The sequence below is a fragment of the Chelonoidis abingdonii genome, chromosome 8 (assembly GCF_003597395.2).
Source record: "Chelonoidis abingdonii isolate Lonesome George chromosome 8, CheloAbing_2.0, whole genome shotgun sequence".
Classification (NCBI taxonomy): domain Eukaryota; kingdom Metazoa; phylum Chordata; order Testudines; family Testudinidae; genus Chelonoidis; species Chelonoidis abingdonii.
Window position 1 is genome coordinate 24456260 of NC_133776.1, and position 12223 is coordinate 24468482.

Here is a 12223-nt window from a genome sequence, read left to right on the forward strand (position 1 = left end):
TTAACCGGATAAATTCATGGTGGTTTTCTTTTAAACGCTGTTTTAGTCCTAGCCTTCACAACATCCTCGGGTAACGAGTTCCACAAGTTGACTGTGCGCTGCGTGAAGAAGAACTTCCTTGTATTTGTTTTAAACCTGCTGCTTATTAATTTCATTTGATGACCCCTAGTTCTTGAATTATGGGAATAAGTAAATAGCTTTTCCTTATCCACTTTCTCCACATCACTCATGATTTTATAGACCTCTATCATATCCCTCCTTAGTCTCCTCTTTTCCGAGAGGAAGAGTCCTAGCCTCTAATCTCTCCTCATATGGGACCTGTTCCAACTCCCCTAAGCTTATAATAAACATTCTTGTTATTAATCCCTACGTGCATGACCTTGCACTTTTAACTATTAAATTTCATCCCATTACTCCAGTTTACAAGGTCATCCAGATCTTCCTGTATGATATCCCGGTCCTTCTCTGTATTGGCAATACCTCCCAGCTTTGTGTCATCTGCAAACTTTATTAGCACATTCCCACCTTTTGTGCTGAGGTCAGTAATAAAAAGATTAAATAAGAGTGGTCCCAAAACCTATCCTTGAGAATGGCAAGATAAAAAAACATGCAAGTAAAAATTAAGCATCTGATCTATGTATTTTGTCCACAATAGATGAAAAGAGGTACTCTGTTAAACTCTGTCTCCCACTTGTGTGATTACATCCTAATTCCCAGTAAGAATGGAGAACTTGAAAACTGTAGAACAGAGAGACTTAGCCTGGCTTGGACAGGTTACTGTAGCTGTAAGAGATGGCTACTCTGTGCAAGGCAGCTGTTTAAAATGGAAAGAGAAAGTACCAAGTAAACAGATTCAGGGGATGGAATGAATGCTCTTCAGACCAACCTGGTGGTGTTTGCCTAGCTCATGCACTGCAGGTTAACCGAACACCCTGTGTTGTAGTGATCAGCAACACAAAGGAGGAGAGGCCTGTTAATCAGGCAGATATCAGCAGATGGCCCAGATAAGCATCTTGTAAAGCACAGCACAAGCCCCAAGTTCAAAAGGGTACACACAGAACAGTGATAGATGGCATGTTAAAAAAATCTTGTTTTGATACAGTCATACAAATGTATTTTGCCACAGGAGAGTTACTCTGTCCTGAGAAGAGCTGGAGAAATATATCGGAGAAGAGGAATACTGTCTTCAGGGGATGCAGAGTCCCTCTTATAAGTCTACATGGAGGCTGTATAAACAGGTTTTTAAAAAAGTTATTTCACTATGGAATTGCAATTACTCCATCTAGTGGTCAATGATTAAAATCTTCTCCAAATCAGCCATTGGTCAGTATTTCTCGATATAAAAATAACAGTGATTTTGAAATACTTAATCTTTTTACATGTAACTTGTCTTACTTCTGTATTTACCCATGAACAATTTATTTGTAATTCAGGTTACAACTGTGGTGGTACCTGCTTTGATAACTTCCACTTAAAGTAATTCTACTAACATTGTCAGTATTCTGTATAGAATTAGAAGGATATTTGTTTATCATGTGGGCTAGCTGATTTTTTTTTTTAAACAAAGAATAGTTAAAGTAAGTTTACAAATTCATTCTGTTTAAGAAAAAAAAGTGTTACACCTTAATCTACCTTAAACATATGCTTAACTGAAAGTATAAGACTGACTACTCATGTACTTCAGTTTTATACGAGTAGTCCCACTAAGTATGCACTTTATTCTAAAACTGAAATTGAGCAAAGCATTTATTTTATATATATAGCACAATTTTTGATAAACTAAACTCATAATATCTTTGAGCATGCTAGTGAGGTACCAACTGTTGTCATAGACACTGCAACCACATGCAATATCTGCATTAAGTTTATGTACCACTGTGGGCCATGGGTTGTATATACAATTGTGTTCTACTTCATGGGGGAGGATTATCACATTTCCTTCAGGAACTAAAACTGTGTATGTGAGTGAGTGTCTGTGTGTGTGAGAGAGAGAGAGCGAGTGAGAGAGATTAAGGTGAATCGCTCACATTGTAAACCCATCTATACAGGTACCACTCCCTGGAGAAATTTAAGAGATACTGGTTCAAACTGGGTTTCCAGAGACTAAGGTTGCCAGGTGTCCAGTTTATGACCAGAATGCCCGGTTGAAAAGGGACCCTGGCAGCAGCTGTTAAAAGTCCATTTGGCAGCACAGTGGGGTCAAGGCAGGCTCCCTGCCTGCTGTGGCTCCAGACCTCTCCTGGCAGCAGCAGCATGTGCCCCCTCCCCTGCCCAGCGGCAATCACAGGGCTCTGCATGCTGCCCCCACTCCAAGCACCAGTTCTGCAGTTCCCATTGGCTGGGAACTGCAGGCCAATGGGAGCTGTAGGGGCATCCCCTGCAGACAGGGCATAGCTGCTTGGCCATCCCTCTGCATAGGAGCCGGAGAGGGCCATGCTGCTGCTTCCAGGAGCTGCCTGAGGTAAGCACAGCTCGAAGCCTCCATCCCCTGCCCAAGTCCTGATCCCCCCTCCCACACCCTGAACCCCTCATTTCTGGCCCCACCCTGTGTGGTAAACGTCTGTCTCAAATCTGGACTTAGAGTTCAACATCTGAGTGTTTACTGTGAACCTCCCCCAAGCTTATACCCAGCTTGGATCTTATTTCGCTGCCACCAGATAGTATTGAGGCTACTATCAGCCTGGGTTCCCCAAATTCTTGGTGGGACCCCCTTCTGGTCCCCAACTTTCCCTGGGAGGACCCCAGACCCAGACCGTGGTCTTCCCTATCTCATCCCCAGCTTCCCCTTCTGGGTGAGCCTGGGCGTGCTTATATAATCCTTGAATGCCAAACCAGAGAGCTATTTACCTCCCAGGCTAGAGGCATTCAAAGCTAGTCCCAGCTAACACACCAGGAGATTCACCCCCTGGTCTCGTAGAAGTAACTAGAGAAAAACCTCAAACACAAGAGAACAGAGTTGTTCTTTCTCTCTCTCCCCGGAGCCTGTTCCTGCCCTGGAACAATAGGAAGTCACACAGAAATTATGTTCCCTCCCCCTCTCTGTCTTCCCGTGGGGAGACAGATACTGGTACAAGAATTCTATCCTTTGCCTCACTAGGAAAGAGACTCACAGTTTAATAAAGAAACTTTATATATAAGAAAGAAAGATACAAAAAATATACTGCATTAAGAGATCAATACAGGCTTTGCTTATAGAAATATGAATAAACAGTCTGATTTTAAAGATACCCCATTTAAACCAGTCAACAGTACCACACACAGGTAAATACAAATCAAAGCTCATCATAGCCGATTACTTTGTTTCCTTTGTACTCACAGATGTTTGAAGAGATGTTGAAGAAGATGGAGTTAGAAGAAAGCTTGTTTACTCACAGCCAGGAAACAAAAAGGACCCGGAACAAAGCAAAAACCCAGAGGTTCCCACCCTTACTTTTGAAAATCCTGTTTCCTGATTGTGTCTCTGGTCAGGTGTTTGGTTCCCTTTGTAACCTTTACCAGTAAAAGAAAATTACCCTTACATTACCTATCTACTTATGACACCCTGGAACTCACAACCCCAGCCAAAGTCCGTTTGTCCTCCCCTTCCACTCTGTCTTAGCCTGGACCTCCCATACTCCAAACCCTTGGCTTCTCCCCCAGCCCGGAGCACCATACTACATACCAAACCCCTCATTCCAGTCCCAGAGCCTGTGTAACCCACACACTTGGGTGTGGTGTTCTCTCCATTTGTAGCACCAAGCACAGAGAGAGAGAGAGAGAATGAGTTGCTCCACAGCTTAGCACAAGCAGACTGGCTTTTAGCTCATGCGGTAGAGGCTCATGCACTAAGCTCCAGAAGTCCCCAGTTCGAAGAGCTGGCCCTGCTAACACGACAGACCCTGGTTACACTGTCACCCCATCTGCACCCCAGCCCTGCCTTTAAAGTGATGTGAATGAGGGCAGGGCTTCAGAGGGCAGGGCAAGGGTGTTTGGTTTGTGCAAGTGGAAGTTAGCAAACCCTACCAGAGGCTAGGAAACAAAGAAGAGCTTTTGTCTTACAAGGCTGTGTTTAAAAAAAAAAACACACAACAACAAAAAACAAATGAACACTTGGTCAGGGCCATCTTTCTGATCCAGCGAATGGGTTCAAGACCCCAACTCTTATGAAAGGGTTGGAAAGACTTTGGCCTACTAGAGCCCTATAAGACGTATGGGTGACCTCTGAAGCTTTTAGCATGTGTATAGGAACTTTAGTGTGTATGGTAACACCCATTGTTTCATGTTCTCTGTGTATATTATATATATCTTCCTACTGTATTTTCCACTGCATGCATCCGATGAAGTAGGCTGTAGCCTACAAAAGCTTATGCTCAAATGTTAGTCCCTAAGGTACCACAAGTACTACTGTTCTTTTTGCAGATACAGACTAACATGGCTGCTATTCTGAATCTTGTTTTTGTGTGTTCTCTGTAATACTTTTGCCATAATAATAAGTGTGCTCTTTTAGAAAGAGCAGTGTGGTAGCTTGTAACTGCTGGCAATACACTGTTCATAGCCCTTGGACGGAAAGCAAAACACAGGGGCTGGCCTTTAGCCCAACTGGCTTGCTGGAGATATTGCAGTGTAAGGCAGGAAACTGTGCAGCCTTAAAACCCCAGTCAGGAGTGGGAGACACACACGTTTCCACCCAAGGGAGGTGATGAGAGGGAGCCAAAAACTGAGTGGGTGCCCTCAAGGGACCGTGAAAGGGGAATACAGGTGCTCTTACAGCTGTCATAATTTCAGGGTATCCTAGATAGTAGAGAGTCTTCTAATCTAGATCACTAGGGCGCAAAGGGAGCCAAGGAAAATGAGACTGCAAAGAATCTACAAAGGATAATAGGGAAATATTTAGTGTAGTTGCTCTTCATAAATATTAAGAGGAGGCAGAAGCAGAGATATAAAAAACCCAACAGCTCATTAAAATTCCATAAGAATTACCAATATTAAATTGCTTTTATCCAGTATGCAAGAAGGAACTGAACAAAGCAGTTGAGCTACCAACAAAAATACATAACTGAGCATTGAGTAGAATTTGATGGGCCCAACTGAGCACAACTGGGCCAGGTAGCCTATCATCTTCCTGAACCAGGTAAGTCCCTTGCACTCCAGAGACATTCTGCTCAGAGGTTGGGTGGTGTTTTGCTGCTGTCCATTGGATGGACAGGGTACAGAGCTTAAAATTACCAACAAGGCTCAGTCAGTTGCTCAGTTAGGAGGACTCCTAAGAAGAGGTACTGAATAAATACAGCCCTCTGGATAATCTCTATAAAGGCTGATTCTTTAAGGGACCCTTGCATAAATGAGGGTGTAGCCTTTTCATTGTGTTGTAGCTTGTTCTGTCATGGAGGCTCTGCCATTGGGACCTCTGCCAGACTGTAAAGTGGCAAAAAGCTGAAGTCTGATCAAATAATGCTTGCTACAATGAAAATGTTTTGATTTATATTGTAAGCTCTTTGGGGCAGCCATTACGCCTTTCTAAGCCTCGTCCACTACTGCAACAGCAATAAACTATGAGAGAAAATGAAGAAGCACTACAATACAATCACAATTATGACCAAAAACACAAAAAATGACCAATATTGGTCTAAATGTAGAAATTTTGAAAGATTAAGTTCCTAGCATGTGTGTTTTCTGGAGGTGGGGCAATTTAGACAAGCCCATAGACAAGCTTGCAAACTCATGCCTGGACTGAGTAGGGAGATCCAGAACTGCGCTTTGTTCAGAGTTACGGATAACCTCCATTCCCACGGTGTTCATAACTAAGGTTCTACCATATACTCTGGGAGGGATAGCTCAGTGGTTCGCACATTGGCCTGCTAAACCCAGTGTTGTGAGTTCAATCTTTGAGGGGGCCATTTAGGGATCTGAGGCAAAAGTCAATATTTGGTACTGCTAGTGAAGGCAGTGAGCTGGACTCAATGCCCTTTCAAGGTCCCTTCAAGTTCTATGAGATTACCTATTATTGTATATCGGGCCGTGAAACATTGACATTTGACAAAAGCTTTTATACTAAATAGGGTCCATATTTTAAAAAGTGGACATACAAATATACAGGAAAGAACATACAACATTCAACACTTGAATGTTTGCTCTTAGTGCTCTTTCATTTGCCCGCAACTCAAAGAATGAATGGGAAGAGAGAAGGCTGCACATGAAGATCCAGTCTCCAAACAAAGTAATTATATGTATTCTTCAACATCATTGACTCAATAAATCTATGTTCAGGTCAAATAAAAATAAGTGAAAATTAAATCCAGCAAATACTGAATCATCTCATACAATCCCTTCATGCATAACCCAGGGAAATACAATAATACTGTGCTCTGCTTCACTGAGTCAATTCTCAGAGCAGCAACATTTTTATGAGAAGATTTGTATCTTAACAAGATGTCCACACTAGGAAAGTTTTAGAACCCTCTTGCAACTCTAAAACGTTAGATTTTGTAAGGGAATACTAATTAGATCCCCAATCCAGGCAGCAAGCAAGGAAAGTAAGTTTTCATGCGTATAAGTGTTTACCAGAGTAGAGACTAGCTGTGCATAGTCACCAAATATGCTCTGCATTGGCTGGAAGAACAAAAGAGGACACGCATGAATTTACGAGGGATATGGCCAGAAACCAAAGCCAGCTAGGCCGCCAAAGTTCAAGAATGAACGTTCCTATCACTTTGTTACATGCTTAAATCAGAACACATTTCTGCACTTAAACAATGTATCAGGAGTTATTTATAGAAACAAGCAAACAAATGCAGATGCGAGAAGCATGGTGAAGAAATACATGCTCCCTTTTCTAGCTTGTCATATTGTGAATCTTAGGAAATTGGCTCTAGTACAAGCCCCAGTGCAGGCAGTCTTTTTTTTTTTTAAATAAAGATGTTAAAATATGGACATTTCATCACTGGAAATGTAATCCTCTAAAATTTTCAACACGGTCTCCACTGTCCTGCATCAGGAGCAATGATCAGTGGAGAGCCATTTTCAGTACATTAGTACCAAAAATCTGCTGAATATCTGGAAAGCTGAAAAACGCCTTCAAATAGTAAAGGACCATAATAGTGTCATTTTTTTTTTGGCATTGCAAATGAGGAGTTTGCCTGTTGCAACTTTAATGAGATGTATAAAACCTTAGAATATTGATTTACTGACAACTGTTGAAAAGAGCAAGGAGGAGATGAAAACCCATTGTTTATTTCCATTACCATTTGCTGCAGTTATACATTATAGGAAATCAAACAAGCATCTTAAAATGTTCAGCTTCTTTATATTTGTATGTTGACACAGTATCTTTGAAGCAGCCAAATAATTAAACATTTTTCTTTAAAATTCACTCCTTGCACTTTAAGCTACCACAGGGAAAAAAGCATTCAAAAAGCTTCCCAAACTTCACCACAGCAACCTAAACATAAACAAACGGCATTAAGCATCAAAGAAAGGGTGCTTCGTAAGTGGCAAGTAGAAGGCAGCTTTGACAATGCATTCCATGTTTCTTTGTTTGCATGGGTGGTTATTAAACTCTACTTTGCATTTTCAAAAAGCCTTTTTGAACATGGAGCGTAGGGTGACCAGATAGCAAGTGGGAAAAATCAGGATGGGGATAATACGGGCCTATAGAAGACAAAGCCCTGAATATTAGGACTGTCCCTATAAAACTGGGACATCTGGTCACCCTAATGAATAAATATCTCCACAAGGTTGCTGCCCCATCAATTCTGCTCTTTGACAAAGACCACAGAAAAGCTGCATTTACTTCCCTGCATTTAGAAATCTATATTCAACATGTTTGACTGGCCTGATGTGCACAGTCACTCCAGTTAGGCAATGATGCTGCCAGAAAAATCTATCAGTCACAGACAAGGGGTGTTGCATCTGGCAGGGTGGCTTCTTCCCTCTCCCATATGAGATATACCCACCATTTCTGCTCCCATCTCTCCTCTTTGGTCAGTGCTGATCCCTCTTTTCCATTTCCATTCTATTTCCTTCCAGTGTCCCTCACAAAAGCTGACTCTCCTTAAAATCTTTACAGGTTTTGCTACACGTGCCATTACCTCAGCATTTGCAATGCTACTCTCCAATACTGAAGTAACAAAATGGGGGTGGGGGGGCAGGGGAAAGAGGCGGCTAAAGCATCACCACTGTATACTATTTAGTCACTTTTCTTCTCTTTCTGCTGCTCAAACCCTCTCCCCATTGTGTACACAGTACTTAATGTGGGAAGGGTCACAAATCCTGCCAAAATAGGAATTTTCTTTTAAATCAAGCCAAGTCACTGAGTGGGGCACTTTAAACACAGTCTTTTAGCTGCTGCTCCCAGATTAGGATAGGCACCCCACCCCCTCCACCCACCACTTTTTTCAGACTACTGTGAGCACTGTATCTTCATCTTCCTCTGTCTTCACACAACATTCCCCAACTGCTGGCATCAATAGCCTACAGGGCAGTGCTCTCTTCCCACTGTCAGTAGTCCTCTGCACACTGGAGCAGGGAAGAGCAGCACTTTCTTCTTCATATCAGGCCTGTTCCCAACAAAATTGCAAATATTAGCTTTTCCTCGCCCTACCACCATACAAAGAGGCCAGAAGAGGCTCCTCTTTGATCCTGAATAGCACAGTGGTCTGAACCTATTGCTCTTATCTCCAGTACCACAGTCAGAGAGGAATTTTGTCTTTTCTCTCCATTCCTGTAGTGGGATGTTGCAGTACTAGGAAACTGGCTGCAAACTTTTCCAGCCTTGCTGCCTAGAACAGGGCAGTGGGCGGGGGGGGATGTTGAGGGGGTGGGGTTGATAGAGTTTCCCTCTCCCTATGACTGCCTGAGTTAGAGATGAAGTAAGGACAACTGACACATAATTGAATGGCCAACATGAGCACGTGGCCTGAATCAGCCATTTGCTATAACGCTTAAAAGTTTAAGCTGACCCTGCGTAAATTTTAATCCTAACTTTGATATTGATCATAATCCATTCAACTCTGTACCTCAGTTTCCTCATTTATAAAATGGGCATAAAGTATTTAACTAATCCTCACAACACCCCTAGATGGCTGATCATGCCAAAAAAAGATGTTTTAACCAGCTGTATTGAGTGAAGAGTTCATAAGAAAATGGCCTTTTTTAGAAATTGAAATTTTAAGAAAAATATTCTGCATTATGGTCCATTTTGAACACTTCCAAATGGAAACTTCAAAATGTCCTTTTTAATTTGTGAAACTAATTTTTCAAAACAGCTCAGTCAATGTTGTAGAAGTCCATATAAAATCATTGCCGAGAAAATGTGTGGATGACAAAACCTGGCAGAGTAGTAAATAATGAGGAAGACAGGACAGTCCTACAGTGTTATCTAGAGTTTTTGGTAAACTGGGCCCATTCAAACAAAATGCATTCTGATACAGCCAAACACAAGGTCGTACATCAAGGAGCCAAGAGTCCATACCTAAAAAATGGGGGACTGTATCTTGGAAAGTATTTAATCCCTAAATCATAGTCAGAGTATAGTGGAGAAACCAACTCTGTGTTCTGGTTGAGATGCTATGGGTGAAAAAAGAGCTCATGATCCTTGAATGTATATACAGGGGAGTGGTAGGGGTGTGATAGATACTGAACACTGCATTGAGTTCTGGTATCCATGTTCCTAAGAAAATGTTGAAAAATTGGAGGGGTTGCAGAGAAAAGAAATTATTTGGGGGCTACAAAAATGCCTTGTAGGGAGAGAGAGAGAGAGAGAGCGCACGCGCCCAATTTCTTTAGTTTATCAAAAAGAAGATTTGAATATCTAAGCACCTTCATGGGGAGAAAATACCAGATTTTAAAGAGCTCTAACCTAATGGAGAAAAGCAGAAAACACAAACAAATCCCCAACAAATGGAAGTTATAGCAAGACAAATTCAAAATAAAGCACAGATTTTTCCCAGTAACAGTGGTGAACTAGTGGAACAAGCTGCCACAGGAAATGGCAGATTGTCCATCTCTGGATGTATTCAGATCAAGACTGAATGCCTTTCTGCAAGATATGCTTTAACCAAACAGAAGTCATTAGACTCAAAGCAGGGATAACTGGTGACATTCTGTGGCCATGATAGAGAGGTCAGACTAGATGATTTAAGGTTCTTTCTGGCTTTAATCTAGGACTCTGCTTTTGAAGTGCTATATACAGTAAGTGCTAATTATTAGTCATATGGCTTCATTAACATCAGTGGGTAGTGCATTGCTAAATGCCCAGTCAGCACTGAAAATATATGCCTCAGAGAGTGGGAGGTGAACAACAATGAAGTTGAAATAGCTTCTGTCTCTTCAGGAATAGAGACTCCAGTTCGATCTCTAGCTCAGTTTCAGATTTCTCAGTAAATAGTTTAATCCATTTTACTGATTATTAATACTGATATTTAATCACTTTGTCTAAGGCAATTGTTAGGATCTAAAACTGGACAGCTTGATTTTAATTGTTTATCATTAGGGGAAATACCTAGTTGGATTAAACTGGCCTTCTCCCAACTATCATAGTAATTTATAAGCAGTTTGGGACCGAGCATGGTGCCCACCTCAACAGTAGGGGGATAAATGCCTCAGAAGTGCATATCATATATTGACAACATCTAGAAAGTAACCATTTGGACTGGTACTCAAATACTACAAGAAATGAATATTGAAAAATCCCTGTTTGTTAAAAAAAGCACAACACAAATGGTTGGATTTACTTTTCCTAGTAAAACAGGGACCCCATTAATACTTTGAATGTCAAAAGAATTGGCTGGAAATACTCAGGAACCAGAATTCAAAGGAAAAATTCAACAGTCATTTTCACAGTAATGAGGCCTCACAGCTTAGAGTCATTTCAAATAATGGAATATGATCAGTTCTAGGAATTCTGTCTACAAATGTACCCTTAAAAAAAATTCCAGGGCCCAGCTGCCACATTTAGTGACAGTTATTTTTACACTTATACAGAAATAAAAAAAGAGAATTAAATCTGCAGGGAGCCCAAATTTACTATGACATTTGGTGGACCAAAAAAATTAAACACAGGACCTGACAATGTGATCTACTGAATCATTACAGTGCATCAGACACAGTACTTGCCAATTATTATAGCATCCCTGTTCACAGTGTTAACGTTAAGAGTCTGCCTGAGTTTTCAGTGTAAACCCTCTTTTTTCCAAGAGATTGCATTATGTGTGGACCATATAAATTCACTCAGAGAGCTTGGGCTGGATCCTCCAAACTTTTGTGAGAACCCCCAACAAGCTCTCCAGGAGGGAGATAAATGCAATTGGACATTGACTTATCGAGGAAGGACTGTGTGTGTCCCCGTCTCCCATAGCTCCTCCCCAGAACCCTTTACGCACAGAGAGGCCAGATTGCATGGAAAGGCCTTTACAGGGGATGGGGAGGGGGAGGAAGAAAGGAGGTGGGCAGTATGAGATGCTGCATACAAATGGAGGAATCCCCTTTCTATTTTGAAGTTGGAGACATGTTCAGAGGGTCCCCCTCCAGGTGCAGAGCCAGTGGTGAGCTGGAGCCGGTTCCCACTACTTCAGGGGAACCAGTTGTTAATCTTAGAAGCCCTTTTAGAACCAGTTGTCCCATTAGGGATGAGGAAGAGCCCTGGTCTTCTTTCAGTATGATAGCAAAAGAGGTTTGCTGAACTGAGAAACTTCTAAGCTTCCAAGGCTGTCAGACACTAAGAATTGTTATTTATTTGGACATCAAGGGCCCCATTCTTCCTCATATTAATGTTAATCAGAACTGTAATTGTGGATGTGAGGGCACAATTTGACACCAGGAACCTATTGCCTGATATCTAGTGTTTTGAAGTTTTTGGGAGTCCTTTTGGAATTGGTACAGGTGAGCAAGGATCTGTTGGACAATCAGTCGTTAATCATGGTAAGGTAGACAAATGGAGAAATAAAATTTAAATCTCTGACATTTAAACTGAAGATAATCTCAAACATTTGTGTTTTTTGTCTGGTTTATGGCATCTGTAAGGAAAACAGGGCTGCAGAAGCAAAAAAAAAATTACCTCTGGAGGATTTTGGATTGCCGTGGAGCTCATGTCAGTGCTTCCATAAGTGGTTGTATACAGTAAACTTAATTAATAGGAATAGGGAGCTATGAGATCATAAAGGAGTCAAGCAGCAGCAGCTTTTGCCTGATGTTTCCTATGGCTGTAGCTAAACCACTTATTCTAGGCTATTTTGACAGTTTGGGAGGG